The sequence below is a fragment of the Drosophila miranda genome (assembly GCF_003369915.1).
Source record: "Drosophila miranda strain MSH22 chromosome Y unlocalized genomic scaffold, D.miranda_PacBio2.1 Contig_Y3_pilon, whole genome shotgun sequence".
Classification (NCBI taxonomy): Eukaryota; Metazoa; Arthropoda; class Insecta; order Diptera; family Drosophilidae; genus Drosophila; species Drosophila miranda.
This window is the reverse complement of record NW_022881625.1, coordinates 2,811,373-2,820,211: the sequence shown is the minus strand read 5'-3', so window position 1 is coordinate 2,820,211 and position 8,839 is coordinate 2,811,373. Positions and strand designations below refer to the sequence as shown.

Here is an 8,839-nt window from a genome sequence, read left to right as displayed (position 1 = left end):
TCGCATGTGCATTCTACGTTGAAGTCGTCGCCATTCGAGGTCATGTTTGGGACAAAGATGCACAGACAAGCTGAAAGTCGACTATTGGAGGTGCTCAACGAGGAGTTCGTTACGCAGTTTAACAACGAGCGCCAAGAACTGCGTGACCAAGCGAAACAAAACATTGAGAAGGCGCAAGAGGTGTACAAGCGCTATTATGATAAAAAACGACGACCTGAGCACGGCTACAGACTAGGAGACATGGTCGCGATCAAGAGGACGCAGTTCGTCGCAGGACGCAAGTTGGCCAGCGAGTATATGAAGTCACCAAGGTAAAGCGGAACGGTCGCTACGACGTCAGAAAGGTTGCTCAAGTCGAGGGGCCAAATATCACAGCAACGAGCAGTGACAATATGAAGCTATGGCGTTTTGTCTCAGAGAACGATGATATATTATCATCTGGGACAGATGAAGATGAGCAGGAGGGCCGAATGTAAAGGACAGTGTATCAAGCAGTTAGCACTATCCCATCTAAATTAACATTTGAACTTAAGATACCATCGATAAGACCTAACCGATATAACCAGACTTAACCGATGTTTAAAAGACCTAACCGATAAGGGGTTATCGATACGGGAGTCGGTTGTTGGAAGTAGAAGCAGAAAGTTGAACAAAAAGTCGGAAGAACAGACTCATTAATTGCACATCTTAAATCATACACTTTGTACTCTTTTTCGAAAAACACTATTAATAAACGATACATTATTATTAATCTTACATAACATAGTCGATCAAATAGCAGTCTATATTAAAAAAATATGGCAAATGTTTACAATTATTTCTGTTTGGCATTCGCACGCTCCCGCGAACGTGTTTTGGCACTCTCTCGCTCTCTTGTTCTGTTTGTGCTCTGTTATCGGTCAGCTCTTTTTGCAACAAAGCTCTCGCAGGCCTTTCAAATAGCTAGCTAATGGAATGATTTAGCAGTATAGCTCTGGCAGTGAATGAATTAAGTTCCTAACAAGCAAAATGTTGAAAGTGCGCAGCGGTCTATCTATAATTCAGGCGCAAAAAGCAGCCCTCTCTGTCAGCAGTCCGCTGGTAAATATATAGTATACATATAGATCCGATATCACAGTGATATACGTTTTTAAATCTCTTGTAGCGTTGGCAGACCACAGCAGCTGTAGCAGAGCCCAGAAATGATGCAGAGTGGCTACAAGCTCGTCCCTTTGATCAGATTCCTAGTACAACTTTTCTGTCTACTGTTCGGAATTTTATGCCTGGAGGAAAATATAGCAAACTGGACATTGTGAAATTGTTCAAAGCTTTGCAAGACGACTATGGAAACATATTATATTTACCAGGTATGATGGGAGGTACGTCATACCTGATGAATCACAATCCCAAGGACTTCGAGGTCGTGTTCCTGAACGAAGGAGTGTGGCCGCATCGGCCTGGCAGCGATACTCTTCGCTATCATCGGAAGACTCATAGAAAGGATTTCTTCCAGGGAGTGGAGGGAGCTTTACCCACACAAGGAAAAACCTGGAGCGACTTTCGATCGGCTGTAAATCCTGTCCTAATGCAGCCGAAGAACGTGCGGCTTTACTATAAGAAGATGTCCCAAGTGAACCAGGAGCTTGTGCAACGGTGCGTATGACTGATAATAAATCCCTGTTTACGCTCAAGTATGTTCTCCCCCTTCACAGTATTAAAGCACTCCGTGATATCGATACCCAGGAAGCTCCAGATGATTTCTTAAACGTTATAAATCGGTGGACCCTCGAGTCAGTCTCTGTGGTGGCTCTGGACAAGCAGTTGGGACTGCTCAAAGAGTCGGGCGATAACGACCAGGCTGTGTTACTTTTCAAGTACCTGGACGATTTTTTTGAATTAACAGCCGATCTGGAGATGAAGCCCTCCACCTGGCGTTACGCTAAAACACCCAAGCTAATGAAGCTAATGAAGTCCCTAGATGGCGTTCAAGAAATAACTTCAGCGTATGTAGACGAAGCTATAGAGCGTCTAGAGAAAGAGGCCAAGGAGGGTGTTGTCCGCCCTGAGAGCGAGCAGAGTGTACTGGAAAAGCTGCTCAAGATCGACAAAAAGGTGGCGACGGTTATGGCCATGGACATGCTAATGGCCGGAGTGGATACCGTACGTAGTCTGTTGTTCTCATACTTACCCTTATCTCATACATCCTTTTTTTCCAGACCTCAAGAACCTTTACAGCGGCCTTGCTGTGCCTTGCCAAGAATCCGGAGAAGCAGGCCGTACTCCGAGAAGAGGTGATGAACGTTCTACCCGAGAAGGACTCCGAATTCACTGAGGCATCGATGAAGAACGTTCCCTATCTACGTGCCTGCATCAAAGAGTCACAACGGATCTATCCTTTGGTCATCGGCAATGGCCGATTTCTCAATCGGGACAGCGTTTTGAGCGGATACCAAGTGCCAGCTGGTACCTGTGTGTCGATGGTTCCCCTGAGCTTGCTATCAAGCGAGGAGCACTTCCTCAAGGCTGCTGAGTTCCTGCCAGAACGTTGGATTCGTAACGCCACAGACTCCAACGGGCAATGCCCGGCAAATGACTTGAAGCTGAAGAATCCGTTTGTGTTCTTGCCTTTCGGATTTGGATGTGCACCGGATGTGCGTTGGAAAGCGCATCGTGGACATGGAGCTCGAGCTGGGCATCGCTGGACTCATTCGGAACTTTAGCATCGAGTTCAATCATCCCACGGAGAACGCTTTCCGCTCCTCCCTGATCAATTTGCCCAACAGTAAACACATTTCTCATCCTAAATTATCTTTACAACTGGAAAACCTTGAAGGAACTTATTTGCAATATAAAGTAGGTGTTTTTTTGGCCGCACGTCAATCAGAATCAACTTGTTTTGTGCTTTGAGGCATGAGGTAAATCAAGCACACAAAATTTTCATTGTGCAATTTGTGCCAACACGAGAGGCGTCACTTATCTGTGCGGAGGCATTTTCCTTGAGCAACACATTGTGCAATCGAAATCCTGCACACATCACATAAATTCCTTCCATTCGCGAATACAAGACCCATTCCTATTGGCTGTGGTTGACCCAACCTCCATCAAGGGAGAGATCCTTGAGATGACTGGCGAGCATGTGGAGCAGCTCCATTCAATGTGGTCCCTCATGTTCGAGCCGAATACATGCGAGGACTTTCTGCACAAACTCAAGGCGCACGCGGATAATTTCTATACGGATCTGCTGACCGAGTCGCGGGAGAAGCAGGCGGCCATCCTGGATGACATAGCCGCACTCCGAGCCGAGGCCAGCGACCTCCCCCGACTCCTCCATGAGACGGTGGACATTGGTCAGAGGCCCGACGATGTGCCACTGATCATATGGCAGCTGAAGCATTGAGCATCTGCGCGAGGAGCTCTCGAAACGTCGGGCGGAGATCGGGGAGCTGCTGCTCCAGCAGGAGCAGCTCTGCGAAGAGCTGGGCGCACTGCCGCTCCCTCTACTGGCGGACCCGCTGCCCCTGCCCGATGAGATGGACGGCTTTCGCGACCATCTCGACAACCTGCGCTCTCAGCGCGCAGTGCGCCAGACGGAGCTGGACCAGCTGCGCAAGGCCATCAAGCATGACATGAAGATGCTCGAGCTGATGCCCCAGACCGATGCAGAGGATCGCCTACTGAACGATCTGAGCCACAATCTAACACCAGAGACACTAGAGCGGCTGCGGCAAATGCGCAACAGTTATGCCGAGCAGATCCAGGAGCTGCGCTCCAAAATCCATGACATGCGCGAGAAGATCTACGTGCTGTGGGATCGCCTCCAGGAGACGGACGAGAGCGCCATGCGACGAGTGCGCGAGTGCAGAATACGCAGCGCACCTATGACATCCTCCATTCGGAGCTGCAGCGCTGCCAGGCACTGCGCAGCCAGAACCTCAAGACGTTCATCGAGCAGCTGCGCGTCGAGATAAGCAAGTGGTGGGAGCCAGCAGGAGCGCAAGCGTTTCTCCAACTACTACAATAAGTATTACAACGAAGACCTGTTGGAGCTGCACGAGCTGGAGCTGGATGATCTGAAGAGCTTCTACACGTGCAACAAGGAGATTTTCGATCTGTGCGAGAGCCGTGCAGAACTTTGGTCCCGCATGCAGGCTCTAGGGGCAAAGGCCAACGAGCCGAATCGTTTCAACAATCGTGGCGGCCAGTTCCTTAAAGAGGAAAAGGAACGCAAGGCCATCACCTCGAAGCTGCCCAAGATTGAGCAGCAGATCACTGAACTGGTGCACGCCTATGAGGTGCAATCGCATGGCCCGTTTCTGGTTTATGGCGAGAACATACTGGAGCTGATGGCTGGCGAATGGGAGAACTATCGGCAGGCCAAGCAGAGCTCGGCCCGCAAGAAGGCCCCGCCCACCACGAGGACGGGCAGCAGTAGCAAATTGATGATGCCACCGCCAACTGCCGGTTCAACGGCCCCTCGCACGCCCCGAACTTTGAAGAACATGTCCTCAATGTCGACCTCGACAATGTCGTTGCGCAAGACCCCAACAATCCAGCTGATCACTCCCAATATGACCAAGAGCACTGGGAATCTGCACAAGCGACTGAATCCATCAGCAGCCGCCAGCTCTTCGGGGTATCGGACTCCCAACGCCAAGCGCAGCCTCATGAGCTCTCTGAATTCGATACGCCCGTCGCCGTCTACCGCACAGCGGCTGGCCAACAGCCAGCTGAAGGCGTCCAAGTCGCCACTAAAGCGGGTCCGCGTCCTGGACAACACATTGCGTCGCAGCGGGGGATTGGGCAGACGCAGCATTGGCACACGCTCGAACAAGAAGCCACGCACAAAATCAGCGGTGCCGGATACAAGATCGCCCAGCGATTCCGAGTATATGACCGATGAGACCACTGAAAATGACCGCGAAGCCGGGATCTCCTATGAAGAATTGGTGCCCACGAGTCGCTCCTCAGTGCTGCACGTCGGCGGGGCTCAGCATCAGCGCAATCGCGTGGCTGTGCCACGAATTCGCCATGTCCTCGTAAACCACAATTCGGTGGCGTCGGCCGCCAACACACCGTCAAAGCAGGCGGTCAATCAGGAGGAGAGGCCTCGATTTGGCAATCAATTGAAGCTCCCATCGCCACGTGAAAGTCGCATGTGGCCGAATCCACGATGAGATTATTGGAATTTTTATTTGCGTTTTATGTTTGATTTCATTTTTTGTACCTTTATCTGTTTATCTCTGTTTCATTTATTTTCGATGTTCGCCCAATAAAAATTAAATTACCTTCAAGAAGGACAACCGAACCAAAAAAAAAAAAACAAGATATAAAAAAGCGCTAAAGATTAGCTTGTTTATATTATTATCAGGCCCAAAACTTTCGGCAGTCTACCGACCATTCCATGCCCAATAAATTAAATTTGGCCAAAAAATCTGATGCCATAATTATGGCGATTTATTTGTTTCATTTCATTGAGAGTCAGATCAATCATAATACTATATTCCTAAATATTCCGTAGAAGGTATAACATGTAAAGGACAGTGTATCAAGCAGTTAGCACTATCCCATCTAAATTAACATTTGAACTAAAGATGCCATCGATAAGACCTAACCGATATAACCAGACTTAACCGATGTTTAAAAGACCTAACCGATAAGGGGTTATCGATACGTGAGTCGGTTGTTGGAAGTAGAAGCAGAAAGTTGAACAAAAAGTCGGAAGAACAGACTCATTAATTGCACATCTTAAATCATACACTTTGTACTCTTTTTCGAAAAGCACTATTAATAAACGATACATTATTATTAATCTTACATTTGTGGGCTCGTCCGCGTCGAATACAGAGCTCGGAGTGTGTGAAAAAGAAAAACAGAAGAAAGCAGAAGCTGATGCAAGAAGAGGATTGTTGAAAAGTTGTTAAAGTTGTTGTTTGTAGCTACGTAAAGTTGTAAAGTTGTTGTTGGTGGCTATAAACATTAAGTTGAACAATCCAAATTCTGTGAGCCTAACAGTAGACACGGAGTTTAATAAAAGATCGGTCGTTTAATTCGGTTGGAAAATTGTGAAATTCATTGTCGCGCCGCAGCGTCGCCTTGTCCGTGCGCAGTACGTACACAAGCAGAAAAAACACGCACAGACACGTTGTGTGTGATACACACTTATAAACAGAAAAGACAAGCACTCGTCGGGTACACAGATACAAGTCGAAAAGAGCCGCAAAATGATGCAAACACCGCCGCCGTTGCACTGGAAAGAGAGAGAGAAGGAAGAAGCTGTACCAGGAACGTCGCGACCGAGTGCAAACGAGATGGAAGATTTAGAAAATGCAGAAAACAATACTGATGACAAGATTGATCAAATGATAAAGTTGCTAAGTTTGAAACTGCTTTGCGATGAGCAACGAGAAATGAAGATCGCTCCAGATAATTTTACAAAAGTTGTGAGCGATTGTGATGGAAAATCGGTTCCCATAGAAAAATGGTTTGAGATATTCGAAAAAAATGCCGACGCATATGAGCTTACTGAAAAGCAAAAGTATGTGCAGGCCAGAGGAAAAATGACCGGTGCAGCTAAGCTTTTCCTTGAAGCTGAATGCGTGTGCACCTATGAGGAACTCAAGAACGTATTATTGGATGAATTCACATGTAGCTATAACAGTGCAGACATTCATAAGCTGCTGCAAGAAAGAAAGAGGAAGAGTAGTGAGTCGATGCACGAGTACTTGCTGCAGATGAGAAAAATAGCAGCAGTCGGACATGTTGAACACGCGGCTGTTATAAGCCATATTGTGAACGGTCTGGACATAAGAAACGAGTATAAGTATGCCATGTATCGCTGTAAGACCTTCAGGGCCTTGAACGAAGAGTTCGATATCTATGATCGTTTGAACAAATCGGAGAAGAAGGGCAATAACGAACAGCATAAAACGAGTTTCAAGCAGCAAAGTGGGCAAAGCGGTAAAAAAGAATATTGCTATAACTGTGGATCAGGAGAACACAAACGCAAAGACTGCAAAGCCGAAACAAAGTGTTTTAAGTGCAATCAGAATGGTCACATTTCGCGTAACTGTCCTTATGAAGCTGATAAAGTTGATAAAGTTCGCGTCATTTAGTATCGCAGTCGCATGAAAAAAATTCAAATAAACGGCATTGTTGTTGACTGTCTTGTGGATACAGGGTCAGATGTAACCATAATCAAAGAGAGTATGTTGAAGACCATGAAAAACGTTAAACTTTTGAAGTGCACAACTATGTTGCGCGGTCTGGGTCAGATATCAACAAAGCCTGTTGATACGTTTATCAACAGACGAAGCCAGTGCCGTAAAGAAGCAAGTCGAAGAATGGATCGAGCAAGGAATCGTGCGTAAGTCGTCTTCAAATGTAGCGAGCAGAGTTGTCGTCGTGAAGAAAAAAGATGGTACACTTAGAGTTTGCGTAGACTACAGGAAGTTAAACAGCATGGTATTGCTGGACTGCTTCCCAGTCCCGATCATGGAGGAAGTCTTGGAAAAGCTGCAGTCGGCTAAGTGGTTTACCATAATGGACCTTGAAAACGGATTTTTCCATGTGCCTATGGAAGAGCAAAGCAAGTCGTATACGGCCTTTGTTACAAAGGAGGGATTATTCGAGTTTAATAAAGCGCCTTTCGGATTCAAGAACTCGCCAGCTGCGTTCATTCGGTTCGTAAGCTATATTTTTCAAGAATTAATCAACTCTGACATTATGCAGCTTTATATGGACGACATAATTGTTTACGCCGCGTCGCCCGAGGTATGCATGAGGAAGACAAAGTTGGTCCTGGAGACAGCTGCGCAGTTTGGCCTAAAGATCAAATGGAAGAAATGTAGCTTCATGCAGCCACGCATTAGCTTTCTGGGCCATATCATTGAGGACGGGAGAATCTGGCCCGGCAAAGAGAAGACAGCAGCTGTCAGTCGGTTTGCTACGCCCAAAGACATAAAAGCAGTTCAAGCATTTCTGGGACTCACAGGCTTTTTCAGAAAGTTCATCCCTGGCTATGCACAAGTTGCCCGGCCGCTCACGAATCTACTCAGGATGGAAGCAGTTTTCAACATTGGCGAAGCAGAGCAACAGTCGCTACAAACCTTAAAGAATCTGCATGTAATCGCACCTGTATTACATTTATACTCACGAGAAGCGCCAACGGAACACCACACGGATGCATCCAAAGAAGGTTTCGGAGCAGTTCTGTTGCAGCAGTCTGATGGCAATTTCCACCCGATTTACTATTGGAGTAAAAAGACTACACAAGCCGAGTCCAAACGTCACAGTTACTATTTGGAGGTCAAAGCTGCATACCTCGCACTCAAGAAGTTTCGTCACTACCTGTTGGGGATCAAATTTGATCTTGCCACTGACTGTGCGGCGTTTAAGCAGACAACAACGAAAGTAGATATACCCAGAGAAGTTTCCCAGTGGATTCTGTATATGGAGGACTTTACATTCAAAGCAGTACACCGCCCAGGGGACAGAATGAGACACGTGGACTGTCTCAGTCGTTTTCCGCAGACATGCATGTTCGTGACAACGGAGCTAACAGCTCGGATAAAGAAAGCACAGCAGGATGACGATTTCATCAAAGCCACAGTTGAGATCCTGAAGCAGCACCCATATCAAGACTACAAGCTTAAAGGAGGTCTTCTCTTCAAATCTGTAAATGGCAATGACGTATTGGTGGTTCCAAGGCTGATGGAAAGGGAAATCATTCAAGGATCGCATGAAGTTGGTCATTTCTCCACAGCGAAGACAATGCACTCAGTTCAGCAGCAATACTGGATTCCGCACCTTGAACGGAAAGTAAATAAGTTGATTACTAATTGTATCAGTTGTATAATTTTCA

The 8,839-nt window shown here is 46.8% G+C and overlaps 1 pseudogene; it reads left to right on the top strand.

Annotated features, from left to right (window-relative positions):
* Positions 1-925: 925 nt before the first annotated feature.
* On the top strand, positions 926-5,513 carry LOC117194577 (annotated as a pseudogene).
* The last annotated feature ends 3,326 nt before the right edge of the window (positions 5,514-8,839 follow it).